At 41.2% G+C, this 18,452-nt stretch overlaps 1 protein-coding gene across 1 annotated transcript in view; it reads right to left on the minus strand.

The window, feature by feature from the left end:
• Positions 1-17,330, minus strand: part of Ralgps2 (Ral GEF with PH domain and SH3 binding motif 2) — a 209,990-nt gene extending 192,660 nt beyond the window's left edge. Inside the window, exon 1 of the mRNA XM_090340356.1 lies at positions 17,241-17,330. The gene's annotated coding sequence lies outside the window, so the exon portion shown is untranslated. The remainder of the gene's footprint in view (positions 1-17,240) is intronic.
• Positions 17,331-18,452: the final 1,122 nt, after the last annotated feature.

The raw sequence follows: 18,452 nt of genomic DNA on the forward strand, positions 1-18,452 counted from the left end.
GTTTTTCTCTTTCTCTACCTATAACCGCAGCCTCCCCTCCCGCCCAACACCCCCCCCCCTGCTGCATACTCTTATACTCTTACCTTGTTGTTCCTGGGGCACTGAGGGAAGAGCATTTGGTGTTTGGTTTTATGAGTCCAAAGGAGCATGCCAACTCACAAGTAAATATTTGTCATTTGACTACTAATTACGTTAGCTGATGAAAAAGAAATAAACATTTACTGCATCCTTGATTTCATCATTGTGACACTGTGCAGGGAAAAAAAAGCAGTTATTTATCCAAAGCAATGGGACTTAAAAAACATTTTGTGTTCAGGAACAAACATAGGTGACTAAATCATAAAGAAATGAAATATTGTTTTGACTTCGACATACATCTGTCCTCTAGGATATATTGTGAAGGAAATAGTTATAATATTTGTAACAATTGTAATTGTAGGTATGTCAGTGTGTATATGTGTGTGTGCGCCCACACCAGTACTGGAGCTTGAACTCAGGGCCTAGGAATTGTCCTTTAGTTTTCTTGCTCAAGGATGGAACTCTATCACTTGAACTACATATTGATCCACTTATGGGGTTTTGGTGATTAATTGGAGAGAAGTCTGGGTTGCTTTTCAACCATGATCCTCATACCTCAACCTCCTGAGACTGCAGGAACACAGGCATGAGTCATAGCATCACTCTAATATTTCCAGTCTTTGACTTATGACAACATGGATCAGAATTCTTTGGCAATCAGACATCAAATTCAGAGTTGGGATATTTAACACAGTGGTTCTCAAACTTTGGTAACAATGTACCTTAAAGGGGCATTTGGTAGGAGGTTAGGGTGTTTTTACAGTTGTGAAATCAGTAGGGTGACAGGTAGTTAGTGGACAAGGTCGGTATGTTAAATGTCCTGTTATGCATAGGATAGCCCATACATCATTACCTGCCCCATGCAGGAAACGGCTGACATCCTATCTGGAAACCATCAAATGGGGATCTCTTTGGGAATTTAGAACTACTCTAATATGCAAGCTTGATATAACTGTTCTATTGAACTGAAGAGTCTTATCTCTAGACATGGTGGGTTGTGGGAATTATTTAATTTGGGAGTTGGAATTAGAGAGAACTAGTCTGTACTGAGAGAAGACTACTGCAGATATTGAAGAAGAAATAGGGAACAGTGACAGAATGAAGCTTTTGCCAAATACTCAAGCTCCCTACTCATGTAACACCTAAAGCCCACCCACAACTTTGATGTGGGATTGTGACACCCGGTTGCTTGCAAACAACAGGCTGAACTTTGGACAGATAACTTCTGCCCTACTATCTTCTGCCACTTGAACTGAGCAACAGAGAGAGCTAGTTTAAGAGTGAACAAGAAGCAGAGGCGCTTCTGGACATCAGATAATAAAGAATCCATTGCATCTCCAGCTGGAAGGCCAGACAAGACTGAGCTGGGAACTGTGTTTATGCCTTGTAGGATAAGGACTGCATGAGTCTGAAGTTGCCTAACCTGAACTTTTCACTGAGGGCAGGAATGAAAAAGATTGAACATAGACTCTGCAGCCTAGGGTGCAACTCTAGAACTGAGGTCAGTTAAGAAAATATCTACAAGCTGAAAAATATAGTCACTATCTTAAAAAGAAAAATAAGGACCGAGAGTTTGGCCTAGTGGTAGAGTGCTTCCCTAGCATGCCTGGGTTCAATTCCTCAGTACTACATATATAGTAAAAAGCCAGAAGTGATGCTGAGGCTGAAGTGGTAGAGCTCTAGCCTTGAGAAAGTCCAAGGACAGTGCTCAGGCTCCGAGCACTGGTAAAAAGAAAAAAAAAGAAAAAAGAAAAACAAAAACAAAACAAAACAAAAAACCAGCCGGGCTCTGGTGGCTCATGCCTGTACTCAGGAAGCTAAGATCTGAGGATCACAGTTCAAAGCCAGCCCAGGCACATAAAAATCAGTGAGAATCATCTCGAATTAACCACCAGAAAATCAGAAGTGGTGCTGTGGTTCAACATAGTAGAAAGCTAGCCTTGAGCTGAAGAGCTCAGGGACAGTGCCTAAGCCCAGAGTTCAAGCCCCATTATCAACAACAAAAACAAAAAAAAAATCCTTCTGGGTAGGGTTGTGCACAGCTGCAATCCCAGCTATTTGAGAGACATGTGCTTGGACAAAAGTACAAAACTCTGTCTGATAAAGGACTGGAGGCATAGCTCATGCTAGAACACCTGCCTAGCAAGTATGAGGCTTTGGGTTCAAAACCCCTTTGGTCCACTCCTTCCTCTTCCACAAGTCTTAACACTCAAGGGAAAACATGTCTCACAAGAGCAACCTTACTTTCATTATTAGCTCTTAATCTGAATGAGCAGAATACTGAAGTTTGTGTTGAAGGTGAGAGGTTTAATTCCTACTGGAACTTGAGGAGACAGTGTAGCAAATGGTGGTTTAGTGGTAGATTTCTGTGGGCTGGTGCTTAATTGCATGGCTGTAGTTTCCTTAACTGAAAGGGGAGATTAAAGACTCTGGCTTCCTTAGCTGAAAAGGGAGATTAAAGACTGGTTTTGCTAGCCAGCAAATCATTTAACCATGACAGAGAAATGTCCTCAGAAGAGGTGGTGGGCATTTTCACCTGCCAAACTGGGTTGAAGCCTGGATTGGGAAGGACACCATGTGGTGGGTGTGGTGAGTGATCATCCTGGTCATCCCAAGTCTGCATGTGACTTGTGGCATGGTATCCAGGTTTTCCTTGCACATCTTTCATTCCAATCTTGCTTTCCTTGAATGTGGGGCTTACCAGCACTTCCCACTACAGCTCCTATCCTGGCACTTAGCCACTCACCGATGGCTAGAGACTTCTCAGGTGTACATCTCTGAATGCAGGACTGTAGGCTTTAGAAAAGACTTCCTTGAAACTCAACTTATTCAAAACTGTATCTAGTGTTCAGGTTTTAAGAAGTCAAAACCATAAAGCTAGCATTATACTTAATAACGAAAAGCTAAAGCCATTTCTTCTAAATCGGGAACAAGACAAGGATGTCGACTCTCTCCACTGCTTGTCAACATAGTGTTAGAATTCTTAGACAAAGCAATAAGGCAAGATGCAAACATAAAGAGGATCCAAATAGGGAAAGAGGAAGTGAAACTTTCCCTCTTGCAGATGACATGATTCTGTATTTAAAGAACCCTATAGACTCCACTCCCAAGTTGCTTGAGCTGATTCAAAACTTTGGCAGGTTAGAAGAGTATAAAATTAATCCTCAAAAATCAATTGCTTTCAGGCCGGGAGTTTGGCCTAGTGGTTAAAGTGCTTGCCTAGCATGCGTGAAGACCCGGATTCGATTCCTCGGTACCACATACGTAGAAAAAAGCCAGAAGTGGTGCTGAGGCTCAAGTGGTAGAGCTCAAGCCTTGAGAAAGTCCAAGGACAGTGCTCAGGCCCTGAGCTCAAGCCCAGGACTGGCAAAAAAAAAAAAATCAATTGCTTTCCTATATGCCAAAAATGAGAAGAGTGAGGCTGAAATCAGGAAAGCGCTTTTGCAATAGCCTCAAAGAAAATCAAATACTTAGGCATTAATCTTACTAAGAATGTAAAGGACCTTTATGTGATGAAAACTTTAAAAACCTGAAAAAGGAATTTAAAGCAGAACTGAGGAAGTGAAAAAACTTCCCATGCTCCTGGATTGTACGAATTAATACCATGAAAATGGCAATCCTGCCAAGGGCTAAGTCAATGCAATACCCATCAATATCCCAATGTCATTCTTTAAATAAATAGAGGTAGCAATCCAAAAATTCATATGGAATAATAAAAGACCCCATATAGTAAAAAAGCAATCCTTAGCAGAAAGAAGAGTGCTGGAGGAATATCAATACCAAACTTTATACTCTATTACAGAGCTATAGTAACCAAAACAGCTTGGTACTGGCACAAGAACAGGCCGGAGGACCAATGGAATAGAACTCAAGACCCAGAAATCAACCCACAGACCTATGTCAACCTAATCTAAGCCAAAAAAAAATAGGATGGAAGGAATACATCCTTTCAACAAATGGTGCTGGCAGAATTGGTTAAGCATCTGTGGAAAACTAAATTTGGATCTTTATATGCCACCCTGCACCAGAATTAATTCCAAATGGATCAAAGACCTTCAGGTAAAAGCAGATACCCTGAAAACTTTACAGGAGGGAGTAGGAGATACACTAAGACTCCTTGGCACAGGTCAAAACTTTTTATTTTATTTTATTTTTTTTGCCAATCCTGGATTTGAGCTCGGGGCCTGAGCACTGTCCTTGGATTTTCTCAAGGCTAGAGCTCTACCACTTGAGGAATCGAACACGGGTCTGCATGCATGCTAGGCAAGCACTTTAACCACTAGGCCAAACTCCCGGCCCCAGGTCAAAACTTTTTAAATAAAGACCCAGAAATACAACAAATTAAAGAAAGTTTGGACAAATGGGACTGCATTAAACTGTAGAACTTCTAGATGGCCAAGGACATAGCTAGCAAGTTAAACAGAAAGCCCACAGAATGGGAGAGGATCTTCACTAGCCATTCAACAGACAAAGGCTTCATATCTAAAATATATCTACAGCTAAAAAAAATTGACTCTCGGAGCTGGAAGTTTGGCCTAGCGATACAGTGCTTGCCTAGCATGCACAAAGACCCGGGTTCAACTCTCGGTACCACATACATAGGGAAAAATATGCCAGAAGTGGTGCTGGGGCTCAAGTGGTAGAGCACTAGCCTTGAGAAAGCCCAAGGACAGTGCTCAGGCCCAGAACTCAAGCCCCAGACTTGCCCCCCCCCCCAAAAAAAAGAAAAAATGAAAAAAGAAATTGATACTCTCTAAAACAAATCTTCAAAGAAGCAGCCACCCATTAAAAGATGGACTAAAGACTTAAAGGGAGACTTCTCTAAAGAGGAAATAAGAATGACCTATAGACACCTGAAGAAATGCTCAACATTCCTGTCCATAAAAGAAATGCAAATCAGAACAGCTTTGAGATTCCACCTCACTCCAGTTAGAATAACCATTATCAAGAATTTTAATCAACAGATGCTGGAGGGTATGCATCCAGGAGGGAACGCTACTACTACACTGGGGGTAGGAGTATAAACTCCTTCAACTACTCTGGAAAGCAGTATGGTGATTCCTCAAAAGACTAGATATAGAGCTCCCCTATGACCCAGCAATTCCACTCCTTTGTATTTGCCCAAATGTCCAGAAACAGGGCATACTAAACTTACTAGGACAATGATGTTCATTGCAGCATTATTTACCATAGCTAAGATATGGAACCAACTCAGATGCCCCTTAGTAGATGAATGGATCAAGAAGATGGAAGCACTTATACACAATGGAATTCCATGCTGCCATCAGAATGAATGACATTATTCTATTCATAAAGAAATGGAAAGACTTGGGAAAAAATCATATTAAGTGAAGTAAGCCAGACCCAAAGGAACATAGGCTCAATGGTTTCCATCATTTGTAATAATCATTACACATCTAGGACTCTCCTAGCAGAGGATCACAGTAGCTATGTACATATCATCATGTAGGATGAGACTAAATAAAATGAACTCTAGGATATGGAAACGAGGTTTATCTTTGTGATTGTTGTTCTCAATGTCTATGTGCAGTTATTTCTTTCCTCTTTTTTCCCCTTATGGTTAATCTCATGTGGTTACTCTATCTGACTTTGTTATCCCCAATGCTGGGGCTAAAATTCAGGGTCTTGTGCATACTAGGCATGCTCTGCTACTAAGCTGTATCCCTAGCCGTCTCAAATCAATAAAGAAATAAGACAAATTGCTAAGACACATAGGACAAAAGTGCATCTGTAACTGGGGAATGTGGTTCTGTGGGCAAGTGCAGTTTCTGGGCCTGAGGCTCATAATTGACAGTATTTCCCATTTCATCATAGGTAATACCTCAGCAAAACAGGTCTGTAGGACAAAGAGGAGCTGAAAACACATGGTCTCCAACAGATCCATGATTCCAAAGGGGTAAGGAAAACTCATGATAAATTTTACAGGATTCCAGACACTCACACAGTGAGACCAAAGGTGGATATTCCTACGACAGCATCACAAAAATTCAATAGCTATGGGCATATGATCATATAAAATGATGTTCATCGAAATGAACTCCAAGAAATGTAAACAAGCAGTTTTATGTTATTTTGCCTTTTTTTCCTTCCTTGCTGCTATTTTTGATTTCTATACCTTCTGTCTTGCATGTAAGTTTATCTGCTTTGAAGATGGTAAGGGGGGACATAGAAAAGGGAAGGAAAAGGGTAAACAAATGCAGCAGTGATATTCACTAGACACTATGTTGAAAACGAATTATACAACTAGTTGGGGAGGCATGTGTTGGGAGGGAAAAAAACTGGGAGAAAATGAGGGAAGAGGGGATACTATTCATGAACAAATGTACTCATTACCTGATTTATATAATTGTAACCCCTCTGTACACCACTTTTACAATAACAATAAAATAAAAATAAATTATTTATTTATTTATGTCAGACTGGAGTTTGAACTCAGGGCCTTGCACTTGCGAGGCACATCTTAAGTTACTTGAACCATACTGCCAGCACAATACTACCGTAAGTGCTTCATAAAAGCTGAGGAGGCTGGGGGCCGGGAGTTTGGCCTAGTGGTTAAAGTGCTTGCCTAGCATGCATGAAGACTCAGGTTCGATTCCTTGGTACCACATACATAGAAAAAAAGCCGGAAGTGGTGCTGAGGCTCAAGTGGTAGAGCTCTAGCCTTGAGAAAGTCCAAGGACAGTGCTCAGGCCCTGAGCTCAAGCCCAGGACTGGCAAAAAAAAAAAAAAAAAAAAAGCTGAGGAGGGCCAGAAGCATGGCCTAATGATAAGAGTGCTCACCTAGCATGCAGGAAGACCTGGGTTTGATTCCTTGGTACAACATACACAGAAAAGCCAGAAGTGGTGCTGTGGTTCAAGTGGTAGAGTGCTAGCTTTGAGAAAGCTCACAAACAGGGCCCAGGACCTGAGTTCAAAAAAAAAAAAGTTGGAAAAAAAAGTTTTAAGAGTTTAATTGTGTGTGTGTGTGTGTGTGTGTGTGTGTGTGTGTGTGTGTGTGAGTGTGTGTGTGATAGAGGGGGGAGGAAGAGAGAAAAAGAGAGAGGGGGGAGGGAGAGAGACTGGAGTTTCAGGTCAGGGCCTCCAACTTGCTAGGCAACCACATATTATGGTTCAGGCTGACATAGATGAAGGTAAAGAAGTCAATTTCTCCATGAGGCTAAAAGCACTGTGAATATTGCTCAGTGTTGGACAGAGCCCAGTCATTTTTTAGGATAAGAGCTTGAATTACTGTGTTGATTAACCACAGCAAAATCAATAGGTCTACAATTTCAAGAGAATAGAGCAAATTTGCCCTTTGAAAACAATTAGATTCATTTTTAAAATGAGGAGATGTGCTCCCCTCATTGTCCCAGAAGGAGAACAATTTGACAGGGGACTGACCCTATCTGTTAGAAAATTCTAACAATTTTGATGACAAAACTTTTGACATTTTGATGTCAAAGTGAGCCTTGAACTTTATGCAGTTACACACACAGGGAACTGTGGCTGAAGGGGCCACAGAAGAGCTACTATGTGGGAGGTGATGAGAGCAGAGGGAGATATATATGATTTGTGTGTGTGTGTGTGTGTGTGTGTGTGTGTGTGTACACAGCCTCACACACCGTCTCTCAGACCTGTGGCCAAGGCAAGAAAACTCTAGAAATGGGACTAAGGATTGTAACTCACTGGAAGAGTACATGCCTTGACTACACAAGGACCCAGATTTGATCTCCAGCACCACAAATCATCAGCAAAACCACTGGAAACACTCCAAATCTAATTTGAAAAGAAGACTTTTTCTTTCAAACATTTTCAGCAAGAGGACATGGTAGTTCAGCAAGTTTGACTTTTCTTTGTTTGAAGAAAAGTAACCAAATGATATTAACTCTGACATGTCTATATGTAAGTGAAGGGGTATTAGGTTAGGTTCAGGGGGCTCATGCCTACAACCCTTAGCTACTCTGGAGATTGACACGTGGAGGACAGAGGTTCAAATTCAGTCAGGGCAGAAAGGTCCATGCTAGAGGCATGGACTAGAGGCATGACTTAAGTGGTAAAGCACCAGCTGTGAATGAGCACAAGGACCAGAGTTCAAACCCCAAAAGAGGAAGAAGGAAGAGATGTTTAGATTTTCTGAGCAGCTTTGCCACCTTAGGTAATTTTCCTCTGGGCGTAAGATCTATCCTGCATGCAGGAAAAGTGCGACAATGAGAGGGAAACATGTCATAAAACCTCAACCACAAGGGCACTAGCAGCCTTTTGAAGCTAGTATGTTGCCATTGCAAATAATTTTTTTTTTTTGCCAGTCCTGGGCTTGAGCTCAGGGCCTGAGCACTGTCCTTGGACTTTCTCAAGGCTAGAGCTCTACCACTTGAGCCTCAGCACCACTTCCAGCGTTTTTGTATGTATGTGGTATCAAGGAATCAAACCCGGGTCTTCGTGCATGCTAGGCAAGCACTTTAACCACTAGGCCAAACTCCCGGCCCCTGCAAATAATTTTTTTCATATATTTTTGTTATAATTAATAGAAGGGTTACATTATATTCACCAGATAGAAGGTGCATTACTTCACAAACACTGATACCCTTTCTCATGTTTTGCTCCCCATTTCCCTACCCCCACATTGCAAATAATTTTGTCCTTGCTATGTGAAGCACCATTTTTGCCAGTGCATACTGGACTATGAACTTACTTCTTGGCAGTTACTTTCAGCTGCCTCTGCCCCCTCCTAAATACAGCCCGCACTTCTAGGATATTGTCCTCAAATTCAAACTAGAAGGCTGGGCCAGTTGGCTCTTTTTTTTGGGGGGGGGGACAGTCCTAGGGCTTGAATTCAGGGCCTGGGCACTGTCTCTAAGCTTCTTTTTGCTCAAGGCCACAGTGCCACTTCCAGCTTTTTGTTTGTGTGGTACTAAGGAATCCAACCCAGGGCTTCATGTATGCTAAGCAAGCACTCTACCACTAAGACACATTCCTAGCCTCCAGTTGACTCTTATTAACATTTTAAAATCTCTTATTAGCACCTTCACACTTACCAGGCATGCCCCCCTACCACTTGCACCAAGCCCTCCAGTCCTTTATATTTTTGTTATTTTTCATATAGGGTCTCACTTTTGCCTGGAGCTAGCCTCAGACTGAGATCCTCCTACCTGTGCCTCCTATATAGCAGGGATTACAAGCATATACTACTACATCTACTTGTTCTTTGGAATGAGGGTGTCTCACCACCTTTTTTCCCAGATTGGCCTGAAATGACTATCCTCAAGATCTCTGCCTCCTAAGCAATTGAGATTATGGGAATAAGCCACCATATGCAGCCATTTTTTGTTTGTTTTGATTTATAATTATTGTAAATGTGATGTACAAAGGGGTTACAGCTACATAGCTCAGGCAATGAGTCCATTTCTTTTTAAACAGTGTCACCTCTTCCTTCATTTTCTCTCAATTTTTCCTCCCGAGTCTCCTCCTTGTGAAGTTGTACAGTTCTGTTTTCAACACAGTGTCTGGTGAGTATCACTGCTGAACTAGTTTACCCTTTGTCCCACTGTTTCTGTGCTTCCCCTTACCTCCCCCCAATTAAATAAACTTACATACAAGACAAAAAGTATGGAAATATAACAGTGACAAAAGGGGAAAAACAAAAAACAACTCACTAAAAGTAAAATAAAAAAATCTCTTGTTTCCATTTCTTGGGAGTTCATTTTGATAAACATTATTTTATACGATCACATGTAAATACATATTGAACTCTTGTGATCCTCTCCTAAGACTATCCTCCTCTGGTCTCACTGCGTGAATGTTTATAGTCTTGTTTAATTCATCATGTCTAACTGTAATTTTTGATCTGTTACCATCTGTTATGTTTACTTGTAGATTCCTTTAATTGTTTTCTTTTTGTCCAGTCCTGGGGCTTAAACTCAGGGCCTGGGCACTGTCCATGAGCTTTCTCAAGGACAGCACTCTATCACTTGCACAGCGCCACTTCTGGTTTTCTAGTGGTTCGTTAAATACAAGATCATGTCATCTTCAAAGAGGGAGAGTTTTACTTCTTCTTTCCCTATTTGGATCTTATTTTTTTTTCTTGCCTTCTTGTTCTTGTTAGGAATTCTAGTATTATACTGAAAAAGAGTAGAGAGATTATATATGCTAGGCTTCTTACACTGCTACTAAAATGATAAACAACATTCAGAGGTGTGTTACTTCTCTCATTTACAGACGAAAGCTCAGCAGCTTTTATGACTTGCCCAAGGCCACAGATGACAAGTCAAAAAGCCAAGTGTCTACTGAACTCTTAATTTTGGTCAATTCAGCAAATATTTGTCAAATGTTTGTACCAGGTGGTGGCCTAAGCTTGAAGAGATAGAGATAAGGAAAGACCTTGAGATGCTCTCAGGGGAGGTTTCTCCTTTTTAGCACTCAGCATGTACTGGGGATGCTGGGTAAAATGGCATTTACAAGCTAGCATCAATTAGAATGTGATTGCATGCAAGAGGAAACCCATACACACATGCACACACACACACACTCATCAAATTCCCTTTTCCTGCCACTTTCTGGAGCAGAATACCCCATTTCTAGCTGGTATATGTCTAAGTTGGTTTGGCTATCTACTTAAATTCTAACATGTGCAGAGAAGTATTCTGTATCTCTTCTGAGATAGTCCCTTTTCTCCTCTTTACTAACTAGATTTAGGTATGATGCAAGAAGTACCAAGATTACCAGCTAGAAAATCCACTATCTCTCAACAACTTCTTCATTTTATGTGTGTGCTGATCCTGGGGCTTGAAGTAAGGGCCTAGACTCTGTCTTTGAGATTCTTTTTTTTTCTTCTTTTTGCTCAGAACCAGTGTTCCACTACTTGAGACACAGATCCACTTCCAGCATTATTTTGGGTAGTTTACTGGAGATAAAAGTCTCAAGAACTTTCCTCCCTCAGCTGGCTTTGAACCACAATCTTTAGCTCTTAGCCCCCTGAGTGGCTAGGATTATAGGTGCTCAGCTCAACCGCTGCCTTCAAAATTTTTTTTATGGTATTGGAGTTTTATGGTATTTGGTTTGCTTGATCTGCTGGATTGTAGTACCAAGCCAGCCCTAGACAGAAAAATCTAATCTCAACAGAAGAAGCAGGAAACCTGATATCCAAATTACATTAGAAAATTTCCAATAGGCAGTTCCTCGTATAGGTATACTTGTGTTGATCTTATCTTAAAAATAACAATAACTAGGGCAAAAAGGTTGAAGATTGGGTGCTGGTGGCTCATGTCTGTAATCCTAGCTGCTCAGGACAGTACCCAGACCCAGAGTTCAAGCTCTACAACCAACAACAACAACAACAAAAAGAGAAGAAGATGTGGCATAGCAGAACAGCACCTGCCTAACAAGACTAAGGCCTGTGTTCAAATCTTGTTAACATACACACACACACATCCCACACACATCATCTCTGGGCTTCTCAATCTCAATTAAACCATGGAGTAGAGCATATAAGTAAGCATTTTAAACTAGTAAGTCATGTGATTTTAATGCATTGTAGGATTTAAGTGTGTTGATTTTTAAGAGTGCCAAAACAAGACCTTAGGGCTTATCAGGCTCTATGCTTCACAGAGACTTTTGTGTCATATCTCATTTGAGCTTCTCATAAGGCCCAGGGAAGAATATCAACAAGTAACAGCATATCCTCTTTATGAAAGACCATAGATGTACAGGCTAGAAAGCAACATGTAATCAAGTAGTCCTGACTGCAATTCAGACCTGGCATCACTGAGTTCCACCATTATCCTGGACAGTAGTATCATTTATCTAAATAAGAAACCAGATTTGAGGCATTGTCTAAAGAAAGAGAATGACCTAAGTGTGGTAATCCTAGAAAATGAAGCTCATGCCTTTAGTCTTAGCCCTTAGAAGGTACACAGAGATACCTGGATCTCTGGGCTCACTGCTTAGAGGGACAGAGAAAGGCCTCTGCCATCAATTTGGTCACTACTTCTGTACCAGAAGGCTGCATGGTGCCCAGCCCACATGGACTTCCTAGGGCTCTGCCATTTCATTCCTCATCATCAGACCAGACAAAATGGTAAGAGGCCCTAAATTCACTAATTTGGTTTCCAGTTTTCTAACCTCAATAGCCATCTCCATTCAAGTCCCCACTGTGGCCTAAACTCTGTCAGCTCCTTCTCTCTAAAGTTCCCTCAAACCAGAGGATAAACTGTCTTTTTCTTGGAATAAAGCTTCTGTCCAACTCTAGATACCTCACCCCATCCGTAGTCTAGCTTCTATCACCTCTACCTCATCCCCATTAACTGGAACCAGTGCTCTTCAACAAACACTTGATCCTAAAACATAAAAGGTGACAGGAGTTTGGCCTAGTGGTAAAGCCAGGAACACAGGAACATAAAGGTTGAGACCTGTTATGACAGGAGGGGAAAATTCCCCTCTGACTCCATAAAGCAGCAGCAACAGCAACAAAAACCACACAAATAACACACACACACACACACACACACATACACACACACACACAGGTAGCTTTTACTAATTTCTCAATAATTCAGTCTGAGATTTATATCTGTATTATTTAAATATTTTACAATATATGTATAGATATAAGATATATAATTCCTGTTAAGTTTTTTTTACAGTTTTATTGAAATAATGTTTCTTTTCTCTTGTTATACTGGTAGCATTCCTGCCTTTCCTGTCCAAATATATTTTTCACCAATGTGGTTCAATCTATTTCTGGCATATCCATTTTAATTAGTGGCTTTTCCCCCTTCTGTCTGTTTTCAAGTCAAAACTATATAAGTTTTATGAAGACTTAGCTGTTATAAGTTTCAAAATTAATAGTGTATCAATAACCATTTTTTAAAGATTTTGTTATTCTTGAATGCTCTATTGGATGAATTGCCTATTTTTTTAAATTTTATTTTATTGTTGGGTGATAAAACAGAGGGATTACAGTTACATTCATCAGGTAGTAGACACATTACTTCTTGAACATTGGTACCCCTTCCCATGTTTTTTCTCCCACTTTCTTAATCAGAAGCACAATAAAATTTGTCATTTAAAAAGTCTCTAATTTTCCCCTTATGCATTTTATATCTTTGAATAAGATTTTTTTTATTCCCAGTTGAGTCAGTACCCAAAAAATTTATGTTTTTCATTACTGTTCTAGAATGGAATCTCTTTTTCTAAGTGTCTACCAATATAAAGAACACCACCACACACTGGATTTATGCTGTTTTCCATGACTCTAAGTCTCTCTCCAATCTGTGTCTCTGTGTGTTGTCTGCCCCTCTCTCCCCCACCCCCTCTCTGTCTCTCTGTCTCTGTCTCTCTATCTATCTATCTATCTATCTATCTATCTATCTATCTATCTATCTATCTCTATCTCCCCCTCACTGTGGTTTGAACTCAGGGTTCAGGCACTGTCCCTGAGTTCTTTTGCACAAAGCTTTACCACTTTAAGCCATAGCACCACTTTCAGTTTTCTGGTGATAAATTGGAGATAGGAGTCTCATGGACTCCTTCTTGCTCAGGCTGGCTTTGAACTATGATCCTCAGATCTCAGCCTCCTGAGCAGCTAGGATTACAGTCAGGTGCCACTGGTGCCAGGCTCATCTCTTGGGTTTTACAAGTTAATATCATCTTCCTATTTCCATGCCCCTATTCCTTTCTCTTATTGACCTAATGATCAGCACTTCAATACCATGAGGTCAACTAGAAATGATGATAGAAACATACTACCTTTGTTTCTGTCTTGAAGCATTCTCCATTTAAAATAATATAATATAGGCTTTGGGGTTTTGTTTGCTGGGGGTTTTTTTGCCAGTCCAGGGCTTGAACCCAGGGCCTGGGCACTGTCCTTGGGCTTTCTCAAGGATGGTGCTCTAGCACTTGAGCCACAGCACCACTTCCAGCTTTTTTCTGTGTATGTGGTACCAAGGAATGAACCCAAGTCTTTGTGTATGGTAGGCAAGCACTCTACCACTAGGCCACACTCCTGGCCCTAGTTTTTATTTCTTTTAGAAATAAACTTAATACAGAAAAATCTCATTCAAAATATGTCTGGGTTTTTTGGGGGGAGTGGGTTGTAGGGCTTGAACTCTGGGTCTGGGTGCTATCCCTGAGCTCTTCAGCTCAAGGCTACTGCTCTACCACTGAGTCATAGCGCCACTTCTCATTTCCTGGTGATTAATTGGAGATATGTCTCACAGACTTTCTGCCAAGATGGGCTTTGAACCCGGATCCTCAGATCTCAGTCTCCTGAGTAAGTAGGATTACAGGCTTGAGCCACCAGTGCCAGGCTCAAAATATTTTTAAAGCAATATTTCAAAAGGAATATTGATTTATTTCTTGGCACTTATTGATATAATGAAGTCATTTTATAATTTTTAATATCAGTGCAATAACTAAAACCTGTCACTTGAGTGGACATGTGGGCAATGCAGTAATATCTGGCGGTAAATCAGAATTCAGAGCTTGGAAACAAGGAAGCAAGCATCAAACCCACCCACCAGCCACTCAGAAAATCTGAGCTTCTTAATCACAGAGGACATGAAAGCTTCTTTCCCAAGCACCCAAACTGGTGGTCCTGTGACACAAAATCCGTGATGTGCAGACCTGTCAGCCCTGTCTCTTGCCCTAAAGGCTCTGCACCATCCCTGAGAATTTCCCTCTCTGAAAAAATGCTCCTTCTTTTCTACTAAACTTTACAGTGTGATGCATTTCTTTTGGTCATTCAATTGTGAGGATGAAAATTTTAGTCACTGCCTCATGATCCCAGTAATTATATGTCACAAGATAACTAGTATGTCCTAGTATAACAGGGTTGGGCATTTTTTTTACTAGATGTATACTGACAATTAACAATAAACCATCATTTTTCCTAAGTGGATATCAAGAAAAAAATATTACAACTCTGAGTTACACGATCTTGGTTTAAAAACTGCATAATTATCTGATATATTTTGGCCTGTTAAAACAATTACTTCTATAAACATGAGTTTGGACTTTCTCAGTTTATGACCTCTCCTTAGGCAGCCTGGTGGTCCCTTTCTCCCTAGAGTTACCACACTGGTGCTGAACCTAGTATAGAACATCATAGCATAGTCTACTATAGCCCAGAAGTCCTGGACTCAAGCAATCTTCCTGTCTTGGCCTCCCACTGGCTAGGAATACAGGCAGTCACTGCGTTGGGTACTTTCTATGTTGGTCAGTAGTGATTTTTTTTTTTGCCTGTCCGAGGGCTTGAACTCAGGACTTTGAGCTTTCTCAAGACTGGTGCTCTTTCTACTTGAGCCACAGCCCCACTTCCAGTTTTTTTTCCCTGTGTATGTGGTACTGAGGAATTGAACCCACAGCTTCATGCATGTTAGGCAAACATTCTACCCCTAGGCCACACTCCCAGCCCAGTAATGGAATTTTTTCTTTATAAATATTTAGTTTTTTTTTTTTAAAAAAAACTTCTCTTTTTAAAAGCTTCTCCTTTGCTTCCTTATATCACATTCTCAAAGTTCTAACCTGCCAGGCACTGGTGGTTCATGCCTGTAATCCTAGCTACTCTGGAGGCTGAGATATTAGGATCATGGTTCAAAGCCAGCCCAGGCACAGAAGTTTATGAGACTCATCTCCAATTAACTTCCAGAAAACTGGAAGTGGTGATGTGGCTCAACTGTTAGAGTGCTAGCCTTGAGCTGAAGAGTTCAAAGGCCCAGAGTTCAAGCCACATAACTGACAAAAAAAAGGTTTTAATTTATAAACACATAGATAATGATGCTAGTTGACAAATTATCAAAAATTATGAATGTGCACTCCCTTCTATTCAGTATTTCTATGGCTAGGTAGTTATTATTCATATATAGCAAAATTTGTGTGATGTATAATGATATATAGTGTATTTATAATTTATAACATTAGAAACTGTAGAATCAGGTTAAATATGTAGAGTGACTAAGTGATGATAAAGCTATTCAATGGAATCTGGTCATTGCTATTAAGAATGGGTAGATGTGGGTGAGAATGTTGGAAGGGGTAACACCGATCAAGATATATTGTATTCATAGACTTCTTTGTTAAATGGCAATTCCTTTGTACAACACTTAAGGATAATAATAAAAAAAATGTTAGTACCCTCCCAGAAAAAGAATGGGATAGGTCCTATAAGAAAATATGACCAGGACATGTGGAAGGGTATCAATGTATGTGAATTAATGCACCTTCTATCTGGCAAATATCATGCAACCCTTTTATTAAATACAATAAAAAATATTTTTAAAAAAGCAATTAGATGCAATGTAAAAAAAAGAAAATATGACCAGGGGTGCCAGAGCATGGCCCAGTGGTAAAGTGTTTACCTAGCATGCATGAAGCCCTAGGCAAGCGTACAAGCAAAGAACAGAGGAGGAGGGTCTGAGAGAAGTGAACTGTTTTATTCAGTCACTGTGTTAGAGTCAGGGTGCTCATTGTCTTCTGTACAAGGAAGAGGATAGCCCAAAAGTGGCAAGGCTGAGAGACCAGGAGAGAGTCTATGAAATCACAATGGCCAAGTCAGTGTTGCCCTCCCATTGCTATTTATGAGCACTAAATGTGACTGTCGGCAGGCAGGCACTGATAGGTGGAGTCTGCTGCCCAGGTCACAGTGGCAGTGACCTGGTTGGCAATGGTTAATAAAGAAAAGAGGTCTAGCACACAAATTCCATTGGCAAGCTCCTTAAGGCAATTTTAGTGTCCTGGTAAAGAGGAACAAGCACAGATTTTGGAATCAGAAGACCTCTCTTCTATCACTTTTGCCAGTTAGAAGGTCAGGCAAGTTACTCACTGAACTAAGTCATGTTTTCTTCGGATTGCTGGGCAAAATAAAAGCTAGCCTGATCTGCATGGCAGTGATTCTGTGACTATTAGATAAGGTACTGCAGGCAGGTGCTATATGAATTGTGAAGGCATAAAAGTCTGCTCAGGGTTCTAACTCAGACCTTCAGTACCTCTCCTGTACTGATGCTAATGCCAACTTCTCCTGCCCAGGAACTGAGATCTTCTAAAGAAACATTATCCTGAGCAGTGAGAACCTCACATTTTTAAATGGCATTTAACAGATGTCCAGACTGGAGCAGCCCCACATTTCTAAACCTACCAACAAATCTTGACTTTAGATGCTACAACTATACATGGCCATTGCTGATAAACAGAGGAAGACCATGGGATTCTCTTCTTAGGGACTTTGAAACTGACAAGTTGAAAGGCTCCATCAGTATTGGTAGAAGTGAGGACATGTACCTCAGGGGTTGAGTCTGCCTTCTGGGGAATGCCCACCTGGTGGTGCGTCGAACAGATAATGTCTGTAAAGACAAAAACCACGAGAAGGGATATCAATGTGTGAGAAGTAATGCACCTACTACGTGGCGAATATAACTATAACCCCTCTATATATTATCCCGACGATAATAGATAAATAATAAAAATAAATTCCAAAGTAATGAGACCAGAAGCCAGGTAACCTCAGCTGGAAAGAGTAACAAGAGGAGGCACCTGGAACCTGGCAGGGTTAAGCACTTGGGAGGCTCAGCTGTACGTTCAGCAGCTTTGGGCCTCATGGATGAAAATATACCTGTATATTTATAATATATGAATACATATATAATATATATATGTGTGTGTGTGTATTGAGGAAGAGGGATGTGGAGAAACCACCGAGACCCAGGACGTTTGCTCAGTAATCAACACACACTCACGTTTGAGAAGTTTACAGGGGGTGAGGGAACGCGCCGAGGAAGATCCTCAAGATGGCTTCACCGGATGTTGGGGGGCGTTTCCGGGGGTGGGCGGAGGGGGCGTTTCCGGGGGTGGGCGGAGCATACGTGGGCGCGGTGCCGGGGAATGGCAAGCTGGTCATTGGAAGGAATGGCACGGCCAGGCTGGGGAAGTTGACAGGCCCAGCCAGGGAACATCTTGGATGCTACAGGAAGGAGCTTGGACTTGATCTTGCCACCCAGTGGCTCTCAACTCTCAACATTGGAACTTCCTAGGGAAGTTGAAAAAGGAAATGCACCCATCTCTTACTCGTGAAGAAATATCGTCCATGGTCACTCACCAGGGAGTGCCTGCAAGTGCCGAGGGAACAACTGAACTTCTCCCTTTCTGTCTCGTTCTGTCTCTCCCTCGCCTCTCTCTATCCCTGTAGCACAATTGCCACAAACTTCTAGAGTCAAGTGTCTTTCGTGCCTCATGATCGGATGCCCTCTTGGCATCTTTGCTCTCAAGCTTCCTTATTACTAAGGAAAATAAGAGTCACGGTAATAAGTGCACTCCGATACCTGACAGCTGATCTGATCAGCCAGATGGGCACTGAGTAATGAGTGGGTGGGCCATGTAGACAGCTT

This window comes from Megascapheus bottae, chromosome 10 (genome assembly GCF_031878675.1).
Source record: "Megascapheus bottae isolate mThoBot1 chromosome 10, mThoBot2.hap1, whole genome shotgun sequence".
Classification (NCBI taxonomy): Eukaryota; Metazoa; Chordata; class Mammalia; order Rodentia; family Geomyidae; genus Megascapheus; species Megascapheus bottae.